The following is a 13049-nucleotide window of genomic DNA, read 5'->3' as shown; positions in this document are numbered from 1 at the left end:
TATATATATATATATATATATATATAGTATCGTTGCTAGAAATCGGACTTGCTGTAATAATCAAATATCTTTAAACAGACTGCAGTATGAAAAGACATTAAATTGCAGAAAGAGCAAAACATGAGTAATTGCAATAATATTTCTATATATTAACAAGGGATTACAACAATTCAAAAACCTTAAAAAGAAACCATAAGTGAGGTGAATTATATCATTCTCTCCTCCCCCCCCCCCACCACAAGAGTGAATGTATCGTTTTTATATCTAAGACGCATACAACATGAAAAACGAACAGACAGCAGTATGAAAAGACATTAAATTGCATAAAAAGCAAAAGACTGATGATTGTAAAAAATATTTGTATATATTTTAACAAGGGGTTACAACAATTCAAGACCTTAAAAAAGAAAACCAAAAGTTTGAAGCTTAGCAGAAATCGTTGTTAGAAATTGGACTTGCTTTGATAAACAAATATCTTTGAAAAGACACAGTATTGAAACCCATTAAATTGCGTAAAGAGCAAAAACTGGTAGTTGCTAAAATATTTGTATATATCTTAATAAGGGATTGCAACAATTCAAAAACCTTAAAAAAGTAAACCAAAATTTTGAAGCTAAGTAGATATCGTTGTTAGAGATCGGACTTGCTTTGATAATCAAATATCTTTGAAGACAGCAAATTGTTTCAAATTGTCAGCGGTTGGAAGACAAGCAACAATGCGAATCCATTTATAGAAGCCTGTCAAGTGCCGGGGCCCGGCGGCGTATATATATATATATATATATATATATATATATATATATATATATATATATATATATATATATATATATATATATATATATATATATATATATATATATATATATATATATATATATATATATATATATATATATATATATATATATATATATATATATATATATATATATATCTTTATAAGTGAGCAATAATTGTGTGTGTATGTATGTATGTATATGTATGTTCTCGGAAACGGCTCCACATTTTTTCAGAAAAATTGGCATCTTAGGATATTCTCGCATAAAAAACGCATAAAATTACATCATATAAGCATTTATTATTACATTATATAAGTATTTCTTAAATGATGTCATGCATAGCATAAATAAGATTGTTGAGTTTCCAACGCAACAGTTATTTATATGATATAATGTCTGTTGAAAGGCCCAAAAAAAATCGAAAATTTGCAGCTGCATTTACTATAAATGATGAATCTTTGGAACCAACACCATAACTATCCAACGTGATAAGATGTAAGATTTGACAACCTGGACCATCAATTACAACAACACCAATACGGACAGCTAAAGCAAAGGCCATCGCTAAATTTTCTGAAGTAATCAAAATCCAAAAACGTATTAAAAATGAAAATGAAGAGGAAAGATACGGGCGGTTAGAAGATATGCGAAAATGACAATTAGAGCGTGTAAAAAATGAAAATGAAAAGCAAAGACACACGCGGTTAGAAGACATACGACACCAAACAAGTCAGGGAGTCAAAAATGAAAATGAAGAGCAGCGACTCAATGAAAATCAACCTGGACAGCGAAAATCAAAACGTGTCAAAATTGAAAATGATAGCGATGATGATTGGGTTTGGGATTTTGACATGGATAAGGTCATCAATGCCTAGGATACCTTTGTTAAAAAAAAAAAAAAAAGGTTCGGCGATATTTATTTAATAATAACGAAAAATAAGCCGAGGTGTAACGAAGCAAACAAATTGAAAATGATAGCGATGATGATTGGTTTTTGGATTTGACATGGATAAGGTCATCAATACTTTTGGAAATCAAAAATATGGACTAGATAAATCGTTGAAAGAAAAACAAGTTTTTGTCCCACCGCCTGAACAATTAAAAGAAACAATGGTTCAGAGATATGTATTTCATAATAACAAAATACAATCCAAAGTAACACAAGAAGTTTTGTTCCATTATCTTAATAATTAAAAGAAACAACGGTGCGGTGATATGTGTATTATAATAACAAAAAACAATACGAGACAAAGAAGAAGTTTTTGCCCCACCACCTGAACAATTAAAAGAAACAAAAGGTGGTCGTCAATGCCTTCCATACCTCGTAAAATCAAACACCTGGACTAGATAAATCGTTGGAAGAAAAATAACATTTTGTCCCACCACCTGAACAATTAAAAGAAACAAAGATTTGGCGATTCGTCTTTCATAATGACAAAAGACAAACCGAGGCAAAAGTTAAAGGTCCAATAAGAAAAAATGTAATTTTACAAAGGCACCACTTCTAATTTAAGGTCCATTTGGACGCCATAAAATCAAGAAAAGGCTCAAATTATCTTCGTGTAGAAGACAAGTGACAGTAAGAATCTATATATAGAAGCCTGCCACGTGCCCCATACCTTTGTTTAAAAAAACAAAGGTTCGGCGATACGTATTTCATAATGACGAAAGATAAGCCGATGTGTAACGAACCAAACAAATTGAAAATGACAACGATGATGATTGTGTTTTGGATTTTGACATGGATAAGGTCATTAATACCTACCATACCTTTGAAAATCAAAAATATGGACTAGATAAATCGTTGGAAGAAAAATAAGTTTTTGTCCCACCTCCATAACAATTAAGAGGAACAAAGGTGGTCGCCAATGCCATCCATACCTTTGAAAATAAGAAATATAGAGCAGATAAGTTTCTCGAAGAAGCATATGTTTTTTTCCTACCACCTGAATAATTGAAAGGAACAAAGGTTCAGCGATATGTCTTTCATAATGACAATAGACAGGCCGAGGCAAAAGTCAAATAAAAAAAAGAAGTAATTTTACAATGGCACCACTTCTAATTTAAGGTCCATTTGGACGTCATGACATAAAGAAAAGGCTTAAATTGTCTAATTTTAGAAGACAAACGACAGTGAGAATCTATACATAGAAGCCTGCCGTTTTCCGAGTGTCAGGGCCCGGCGGCGAAGCCGCGGGGCTCCCGGTAATATATATATATATATATATATATATATATATATATATATATATATATATATATATATATATATATATATACATATATATATATTATATATCCTTACAACATTCTCCCAACCCATATGGGGACAAAATGCTTTTCGTTTGGTTCTAGACAGTTAGCCAACAAGGACAATTTGCGGCAATCTGCCATCCTTCATCCACAGAACGTGTCCTAGCCACCTCATCCTTTCTCTCATTATAACCCTAGAAAGCGGGATATATATATATATATATATATATATATATATATATATATATATATATATATATATATATATATATATATATATATATATATATATATATATAATATATATATATATATATATAGCAATTAAACCATGTGATATTGTGAAAAAACTTCCATTCATTGGATAACGATAGTGTGCTGTCTTTGCTTATGACTCCAGACCGTGCTTTGGATTACGATTGAATTTGCAGTCGCCTACAGATTAAAATAAGTATTGAAATTTGGATTTTTAGCCTTGGTTGTTGATAGTTTAAGTTAATAGCTATTAATCCTCTCGGATTTGTCTATATTATACTACCTTAGAGGGTTTAACAAGTGTTCAGTTTTTTAAAGAAATTAATTTTGTTATATTTAATGCATTGCTTAACTCCAACCATGGAAAAGATGCTCCCTCAAGTTCTGCTTAAGTTCAAAGCTAGTTTGCCACCATAAATAAGAAAGGAAATAAGCATATTAAAGTGAAACTTTCAGGATATATTGAGGGAGATACAGAGCAAAAATAAAACACACTATGTGCAAACTGGTTGTCAAAAGGGCTTATCAGCAATATCGCAGGACAAAAACCGCTTAACATATTAAGTTGAAGCTTTCAGGGCACGTTGAGAGGGATGTTGAACTAACTAAAAGGACTATATACATAATACTACTACAACATCTTTTGCTACTACTACTACCGCCACTACTACTACTACTAAGGTAAAGGGTATGTTGACATGTTGAGGGAAATGATGCACAAAATCAAAACATATGTGCATGGTGGTTGTCAAAATTGCTTATCAGCTATAGATCAAGTGCAGCTGAGGGTAAGGTGGCCAAGGTGGTAAGTTAAGGGCACGTAGAGGAAGATGTTGAAAAGTAATGGGAGTCAATGAACCCCCTCCTCCTCCCCCCTTTTCAGATTCTCCCCTTAACATTAATCAAAATTTTGACATACCTTTTTTCTCAGAACACTAAAAAGGTCCAATAACTATGCCTCTGGGAATGACATGACGCCTCACCCTCACAGCCCTCAGGGTAAGCGTTGTAAGTTATATAATTTGATCTCTGTTTGCATATAGCATTTATATTTGGGAAATGGAGGAATGTTTGTTCCTGGGTGGGTTTAGAAAAGCTATGTATATTAAGATAAAATAATCAGGGCAAGTTCAGAAGGATATTGAAAAGTGATCAGAGGGTAACAAGCCCCCATCCAATGGCATTTTAAGTTGTCCTCCCCCAAACACACCCAATCAAACTTTTGAGGTAGTTAATCTATTCAAAACAGTCTAAAGATCAAACAACTATAGTTTAAAGGACAACATGACAACCCACAGCCTCTAGGGCAAGGGTTGTAAGTCATGCAATTTGCCCACTGTTTACATACAGGGATGGTTATTTAGAAGTCAAAAGAGCATATCAGTAATATTTCAGGAACAGCTCAAGGAAGTAAGCTGAGACTTTCAGGGCATATTGAGGGGGATATTAAAATAAATCAAAAGACATTCTATTTATCCAGTCTGTGAAAATAGTATATCTTTAATATCTTGAGAACAGATAAGGGTTGTTCAATTGGAAATGACAAAGGAGGTTGAGGAGGATGTTGCACTGAAGGGCAGTATGGGCAATCTGGTTGTTAAAACAGCATATCTTCAATATTTCAGGAAAGGCTAAGATTATTAAGTAGAAATTCTCAGGAAACCTCGTTCATGATGTTAAACTAAATCAAACGACACTATTTGAATCCAGGTTTTCAAAGGGGGATGTCTGCAATGTATAAGAGGCAGTCAAATGTATCAAGTTGGAACTTTCAGAGAATGTTGATTAGGAGAACGGACTTAGTCAGTAGAAATTATATACATGTCAATTGTTATCAGGGCGTATTTGTAATATCTTAAGACAATTCATAGTATTGTTGAAGCTTTCAAGGAATATTAAGCAAGAGGTTGAGGTCTCTATTGAACTAAATAAACTATGTACATCCAGTTTGTTGTATAGCGTGTGCAATATCTCCGAAATAAGAAGAGTGTTGTCAAAAAATTTTGGGGAATGTTGAGGGGGATATCGAAATAAGTCCAAAACACTATTTGTATCCAAGGTGTCAAAAGAGCAGATGTCAAATATGTCAAGGATGACTAAGGGTTTTGAACTTTTGGGATATTATGAGGCGGATTTCCACTCAATTAAATGACACCATATGCATCCAGGTTCTCAGAACGACAACTTTTCCACATCACACCTAGCTAACACTCATGTCTAAGTCACAAATAAAAGAGTTTAAAAAGTCAAAAATAAAGAGAGCCGAGCGATTCATCTTTTACATATTTATTATTTTATTCCATTTCCAATCATGTTATCTTTTGAACATTCTCCAGAAAGATTTTCAGAAGTGTTACTTGCAAATTACTGCTGAATAGAGATCTTGATTTAGAACCATCCCAAACCTTTATTTCAATTGAATGGGATATTTACAATAATTATATTGAATGAAATCAGAGACAACACTCAGGTCATCTTATGCAACTTAGGAATTCAAATTAGAATCCAATATTTTCATTCTCAAACCTAAAGTCCTATAATAATTCAAACTTAAAACAGTCAAAAATTACTTTCAATGAATAATATGAACTCAAAACAAACAGAAGTCAAAATCCACAGCCTAATCCACAGACCAAATATACAGGTGGTAACAGGTAACAGGTGGTGATAATTAAATCCTAATATGAGTAAATATTAAAATAAATACTCAAGTCAACATTAAACCAAACATAAATTGCTACACATGAAATTTTGGCTAGGCCTCCCCCCCTAACTCTAAACCTTCTAGTGTCTATTGTGTTGTTTGTAATTCACTGAACACAATATGTAATTCAAACTGAATTTTTATAACTGTGACCTTAAACAATTAAAAAAAAAACTGTTAAACAAAATCTTCAAATTTGAATTGCTGATACTTCAAAGAATTGAAGTATCAGCATATATCATTATATATAAATCATTGACTTAATTTGCATTAATTCTTTCCAGCATTATTGATTAATATAGATTTTTTATTTTTTGTCAGTGTTTTGAGAAACTGAAGGACATTGCTATAAAAACATACAGTTTTTAAAAATTTACAATAGGTTTCATACTATAAAACTGTTCCTGAGATATTGCTGATACACCCTTTTAACAGCCTACATATAAACATTATGTAGATAATTTCGGAGACCACACTGCCTTTCCATGACGATAAAATAAAAGTACAAAATAGGGATAAAATCCTTTTTAATAGACAGTGTATAAATTAATTTCACAAAAAATACCAGATATTTCGATTACATATAGTGACCGTCATCAGTAGTAAAACTGTTTTACTACTGATGACGGTCACTGTATCTGTGACCAAAATATTTGGTATTTTTTTTGAAATTTATTATACACTGTCTATTAAAAAAGATTTTATCCCTATTTTGGACTTTTATTTTATCATAAGCATTATGTTTTGGTTAGATCAACATTTGCTAAAATTTTGTAATTATACCCTTAGTCTTTCACATCCCTCTCAACATTCCCTGAAGGCTTCACCACTATAACCTTACCCTTAGTAATATTAGTGGCAGTAGTAGATCTAGTAGAATTATGCACTTTGTTCCTTATGGTTAGTTCAACCTCCCCCTCCCAAACATGCCCTGAGGATTTCAAATTAATGCTCCATACTGTTACTGAGATATTCATGATACACTCTTTGTGATAACCTACATATTCTATTTTGATTTAGCTCAACATCTCCCTCAACACTCCCTGAAATTTTCACCTAATATCCTTAATCTCAATAGTCATAATAGTAGTAAAAGTAGTAAAGTAGAAACAGCAGTAATGTGTACATCAAGGGCGCCGGCATAAAATTTTCCAGGGGGGGGGGGGAGGGGTCAAACACCAAAATGTCAGTAGTGGTTGGGTGACATGGAATATACTTCAGGAATATTTTTTTGTATGAATAAGTTTATTTTTAATACTTATAGGAAAGAACTCCCAAATAAAAGAGCAATTAAAGTGCCTGCAAAATGAAACAAAATACAGTAAATTTTAAACCGCAAGGACTCCTGGCAAAAGGATCAATTTGTTTAATCAATAATATATTTAATTATTATGCATTTAATTTTAAAAGAAAATCAAACTCAAACCAAAATTACAGAAAGATTGCTTTCGTAGATTATAACAGATTTAGACTTGCATTTTTATTAGGTACATCATATCAGAGAACGCTACCATACCGTTTTTTTTTCAGAAGAAACATTGTCAATGCATGTTTATTTGTTTTTTCCCAGGGGTGATTGTATCAAACCAAAGGTCCAAGATAATTGGGAGGGAGCACATTTAAACGTAAATTCAAAGCTCCTTTTTAAGTGACCATACAGATACAGAAGCCTGTGGCGTTTAATTTACTAAATAAAGAAGATTGCTTGAAAAAACCCTGCTGGTATGGATATTGGTTGAAGAATTCCCAGTGACTAGTCAGAGCTTTCAAAGCCCCTGCCAAACTTTTTATAGCATCTTAAAGTTCATAGTCTCAGATGGTATGCCTGCCATGTTGTGGTGTATTTTTTCCTAAAAAATAAAATAAATGGCTACTGTAGATAAATGGCTATTAAGGCTAACAATCCCACCAGTAGCATCTGGCCTCCCCCAGGCCATTCAGCGTGTCTCCAGGTGGTGATAGGGGAACGCTCTACAAATATGTGGGGTACCTCCATAGGAGGCACGGACCAAGGGGGTGCCTTGTCCCTGGGGGTCCATAATAGAAACTGGGGCACCCTCTCTTGGGGTCATAAACACAGGCGGAGGAGGAAGAAGGCCCCTGAAACGTACACTCAAAACGGCCCACTGGTTTTTCCACAAGTCCCATGAGTTGCAAACCTTCTCCCAGTAATAGGTTAAATTGCATGGTGATGCAGAACACCATCGCGGGAGGATCCTCTATTGGAGGACAACTGCGGCAGGGCGTAAGATCCAGATCTATGGACAACGGCCCCTGCAAAGGGCTGCCTCGACCTTTTCGGGGTACCTGCAAGACTGGGGACCTTGCGGTCAACTCTATTCCCACTTGAGGAGTGGCGCCCCTCGAGGAAATTATAGCCTAGTAAACGACACAGCATTCGCACGGGATTCTGACTAATGAACAATTTTTCTGGGCTTAGTATGTTTTGATGGGCGTCTTTGGGCTGAAAAACCTCTTCCTAGCTAATTTATCTATTATGGATTGCCTCCCCATAGTAGCATAATATTTGTAGTCATGAATATATAATGAGTCGGAGGTAATGGGCTTGAGACTGTCTGTTCAGGATTTCTACTCTTGTTGATGGAAGAGCATCGTCAAGTGCTGAAAACCATGTTGTGAACAAGATGGGTCCAGGATTGCACAAAACCTACATTCGTATTGAAGGTCTCACAGACTTTTTGCTATCCGGTTCTCAGCCGGCTTAAACACTTCGGTGTAGACTTGAGAAGATATGTGATCCCCGTTCTGCACTGGTATCTGGGATCATTGCTTTTCCTGAGGCGAAAATAATTTCAATGATTTAAAAACATGAAAGTTGGAACTTGGAATGTTACGACGTTAAAAAATGATCATCGTATCGACATTTTGACTGTCAAATTCAGATTCGAACTGGACTTATTTGGAGTTTCAGAAACTCATATCCCAGGGGTAGAAAGTATGAAACTAGGTGATATAAAATTTGTTTACTTAGGCAGGAAGGATGGGGTACATAGACAGGGAGTAGGGCTCATGATGAATAAGGAAGCTGCTAAGTCTTGTTTAGGCTGGGAAGGTATTAATAATAGAATACTAATTGCTCATTTTATGACTAGAAAGTTCGGGGTATCAGTTATAGTAGTATACGACCCTGTAGAACCGACTGACGGAGATGATAGTGACTCAGATGAATTTTACTTACAGTTAAAGGAGCAAATAGACAAGGTCCTAGGTAGAAATATGATGTTATTACAGGGAGATTTTAACGCCCAGGTTGGTAGGAATAGGGATAGATGGTATCCCAGCCTAGGTAAATTTGGTGTTGGAAAAGAAAACAGTAATGGATACAGACTTTTGCAATTTTGTAGGTATAACAATCTAGTTATAACCAATACGGTGTTTGGTCATAAAATCTTTTCATTGTTTTTTCACAGTTAAAAAAAGTCTGGAAGAATAGGAAGATAAGTCTGCAAACCAAGATTAGAATATTAAAGGCTACAGTGATGACAGTGGTCAAATATGACTGTGAAGCATGGACGCTCCGAAGAGCGGATGAAGATTTGCTAGATGTTTTCCAGAGAAACTGGTTAAGGATTGTACTGGGTACCTGGCTGACTGACCGTATTTCAAACAATAGGCTATACGAAAAATGTGGTTTAATACCGCTCTCTAGGGCTATAATGAAAGAAAGGTTGAGGTGGCTAGGGCACGTTGTGCGGATGAAGGATGACAGATTGCCGAAGATTGTCCTTTTCGGCCAACCATCTAGGGCTAAACGGAAAGCAGGTCGTCCCCTTCTGGGGTGGGAGGAAGTCATAAAGAAAGATTTAAAGGAAATGGGAACTTCGTGGGCGGGTGTAAAAAGGGAGGCTTTGAATAGATTGGGGTGGAGGAGGAGCGTGCGTAGCTGTGTTGACCTCAGGCGGCTTGGTGCTGCGGTGAGTTGTTAGTAGTAGTAGTAGTATACAGATTGGACTAGGGGAAAGTCTTGTTTTCTTGCTATCTTGTTTTCTTGAATCAACCAAGTTGATTGGCTTTATTTGTAATGAAATTAGGCTACGTTTGGCGATCCGTAATTGCGGATCAGCTATAATGAGGGGGTGAGTCATTGTTTAGGCGGGGGCAGGGTAAATTCCTAAAAAAGTACATTTTAATGGACAAACTGCTTACTCTTCACTGGGCTTCAGATAAATGTTGAAAGAGGTAGGAAGAGTAGGAATTAATTAAATTGTTTCACTATAGAGCAAAAATGTTACATTCCCATTTCTACCAGCACAGAGGTGGAAAACGCAAGGCAGGTCATAAACAACCTCACCAGGAATTTTTTGCGAGGTGGCAAATACTGCAAGGAACTTAGTTTTCAGCAATTTTCAATGGTATTATTTTTTTCTATAAAGTACTGCAATGTATTTAAACAAATCTATGTAATGTATTTACCAATAAGAAAATCCTGTTTTAGAAGTTGTGATGGCTTCAGTTATGTAGAAGATCAAAATTCTCACAGAATTTCCATCCACACAAATAATAATACTTCTGTTCTTCCAACGGAAATTATTTTGTAGTAATATTAACAAGGACTTCTTACCAAAATTAAAATTTATGCCAATTTTTGAAGTATATTCAAATTTTATCCAAAATTGAAAATTTAAACATAGGACGGTACTAATACACGTACAATTCTGGATTTACGTATTTTAAAAGCTATTAACCAGGGATTTAAGGGACAGGTACCTCAAATTATATCTTGGTTAGGCCTGGGTGTGATTTGGAAAACAATCAGAAGTTAAATAAGAAAAGAGCTTTTCAACTGAAAGCAAGAAACAGACTTGAAACCTATTTGAAAAGATTATTCTTTATATAAAGCGGGTTGTCTCCTCCTTAGCTCTGTACTCTTTACTGTGAAGTTTGGCTTTTTTTTCCAAATTTTAAAGAAAACTTGCAATAGGAAAGAAAAGATTTTTCAAAGCACTAAAAAATACTTTTGTTTAACAAGCAAGGTGTTGAGAAGGGGGCAGTCCAGCTTATATACAAAGTAATTTATATTTGCTTTAAGTTTTGAACTTGCTCCTTACTTTAGTTGAAAACCCTTTTCTATTTGCTTAATTACATTTCATGAAACTAAAGTTTTATGAATACAGTACTCTTGGTAACGCAGAAAAAACGTTCATTATTTCAATGATCTCTGTTTGGATTTTGATGAGTAATCAAACAGTTCATGGTAATGAACCGTAAGCACAGAGCAACCCAGCTCAATAGTAAACCATAACTAAAAAACTAAATTTTTATACCAATTGATATATCAAAAGAATTGGCTTATTATGCTGATTCCAAATATATACGTTTCATTAAGTTTAGTGACCCACCAAATCCTACAAGCTTGGGAAAATTTGTCTGATTTTCTAAACAAGGGGGAAAGACCCCCTCGAAGTCGTAGAATTTTAATGAAAATCACACCATCAGATTCAGCGTATCAAAGAACCCTACAGTAGAGGTTTCAAGCTCATATCTGTAAAAATGTGGAATTTTGTAATTTTTGCCAGAAGAAAGATCAGGGATGTGTGCTTATTTGTTTGTTGTTGTTTTTTTTAGGGGTGATTGTATTGACCCAGTGGGCCTATATCGTCGAGAGGGTTTATTCTAATGGAAATAAAAGATTCTAGAGCCGTTTTTAATTGAGAAAAAATAATTTTAGGGCAACTAGGCCCCCTCCCATGTCAACCTTTTCCAAAATCGTCTGATCAAAATTTTGAGATAGCTTTTTTCTTCAGCTTAGTTGAAAGACTAAATAACTATGTCTTTAGAGATAAAATGACCCCCTTCAGCCCCTGGGGAAAGGTTTTTAGGTTGTAAAATTTACCCATTGCTTTATTTGTTAGTGGGAATATGCATACATTTTTCGGGTGGGGAGGGGAGGAATTTTCTGCAGGGAGGATTTTACACGGGGAGAATTTTCCATGGAGCGGAAAGTTTCCAGGGGGGGGGGGAGAGTTTCACAGGTGAAATTTACACTTGGTGAATTTGCCAGAATTAATCTACAAAATTCCTTTGTATGTCTTGCTTTTTCTTTACCAATTCAACTTTAGGTGTGGAGATGTAAAGGGTAATTGTTTGGGGTAAATTTACACCACAATTGAATTGCCCAGAGGATATTTTGTGGGGAGGGGGATTTTTCCATGGAGGGGGGGCAGGTATCCTGGCGTTATCAAAAAACATTCAGATATTCAATTAAAAAACAAGTTTTTTTCAAATAAGTAGCAACATTAAAACTTTTTTTTTTGATATTTGTACGGAAATTTTTTAACAATATTGACAGTTTTGAATTTGGTTATCAAACACCAAAATATTTAATGCCATTAGAATCAATTTTTTATAAAAATTAACACATTGTCAAAGTAATTAGTCCATAGTAAAACGTTGAAACTAAGATTAAGAAGATCAAAATATACAAATTTTAATTCAATACTTTTAATTTAATTTTGGATACCAAAAACCAATAAATTTGACACCTTTATACTTCATAACTGTAAAAAATTAAATCTTTCTCAAAGCAACAACTAGATAAATACAATCACTCCTGCAAAAATAAATAAATGCTAATAAAACACAAAAAACGTATCCGTTCAGGGGGAAAATACAAAAATTCCCAGAATTCCGTTCAGGGGAAACATTTCTGATTATAGTGGCTTCATATATCAGCTCAAGGATACTCTGGCAATGCAAGCAAAAGTTGACAGCATATTTCTACCAAAATTGGCCCTTATTAAGTTGTTTTACTTGTGTATAAAGAAAGATTTAAAGGAAATAGGAACTTAGTGGGCAGGTGTAAAAAGGGAGGCTTTGAATAGATTGGGGTGGAGGAGGAGCATGCGTAGCTGTGTTGGCCTCAGGCGGCTTGGTGCTGTGGTGAGTTGTTAGTAGTAGTAGTAGTTTCTTTAAATATACAAACTTTATTGTGTGGTAATAACTGCACTAAATACTAATAAACAAATACATATTTAGGATCACCCAAATATGTAAGGCTCTTACACTTTTGTTACAGGGTCAAAATCCATTGAGAG

At 34.6% G+C, this 13049-nt stretch overlaps 1 protein-coding gene across 1 annotated transcript in view; it reads right to left on the bottom strand.

Moving 5' to 3' along the window:
- LOC148956964 (uncharacterized) overlaps window positions 1-13049 on the bottom strand; it is a 64525-nt gene that overhangs the window by 40781 nt on the left and 10695 nt on the right. The window lies entirely within an intron of this gene.

Source organism: Artemia sp. Qi Xiang Cuo, chromosome 1 (genome assembly GCF_049724085.1).
Source record: "Artemia sp. Qi Xiang Cuo chromosome 1, ASM4972408v1, whole genome shotgun sequence".
NCBI lineage: Eukaryota > Metazoa > Arthropoda > Branchiopoda > Anostraca > Artemiidae > Artemia > Artemia sp. Qi Xiang Cuo.
The sequence above is the reverse complement of the archived record's forward strand: the minus strand, read 5'-3'. Positions and strand labels throughout refer to the sequence as shown.